Source organism: Arachis duranensis, chromosome 3 (genome assembly GCF_000817695.3).
Source record: "Arachis duranensis cultivar V14167 chromosome 3, aradu.V14167.gnm2.J7QH, whole genome shotgun sequence".
Lineage (NCBI taxonomy): Eukaryota > Viridiplantae > Streptophyta > Magnoliopsida > Fabales > Fabaceae > Arachis > Arachis duranensis.
The window spans coordinates 99794993-99795539 of record NC_029774.3 but is presented as its reverse complement, the minus strand read 5'-3'; the positions used below and the strand labels follow the sequence as shown (position 1 = coordinate 99795539).

General features: G+C 34.9%; 1 protein-coding gene across 1 annotated transcript in view; it reads right to left on the bottom strand.

Moving 5' to 3' along the window:
• LOC110278678 (uncharacterized) overlaps positions 1-547 on the bottom strand; it is a 13142-nt gene continuing 12595 nt past the window's right edge. Inside the window, exon 7 of the mRNA XM_052258383.1 lies at positions 1-199. The gene's annotated coding sequence lies outside the window, so the exon portion shown is untranslated. The remainder of the gene's footprint in view (positions 200-547) is intronic.

Genomic DNA, 547 nt, shown 5'->3' with positions numbered 1-547 from the left:
TTACAAAACTCATGAAGAGTACATCCATATATATACATACATATACAAATAATATTACAGACATTAACCAATACAATTCCTATCCCTCTTATAGAATATATCAAGATAAAGGCGAGGGTACAATAATTAATAAGCTAAATCAATACAGAACATCACAACAATAACTAAATAAATTCTTCGTAACTTCTGCGCCCATATCCTGAAAGGGGAAAAATGTAAGGGGTGAGAACATCATCCTCGAAAGGGTTCTCAGTAGAGGGTTTTTAGGAATTACTGTAATAGGATACATGAAGATAAACCGTACCAGTGATCATTAACCCTCTTATGCCTCTTTTCAAAAACAACAGTTTACGATAAACGTAAAGTCAGAAATCTTTTCTGAAAGAGGAACCGTTCAATTCTCAAAACATCAAAGCATTTCAAAAAGGTTTATCTATACTGAACCAAAATAACCTTTCATATCTTATTCCAAACCAGAACCACAAAACCGAAATCAACCACCGGTCCATCTCATTCAACCACGGCCCTAGGCCCAAACAATCCAACC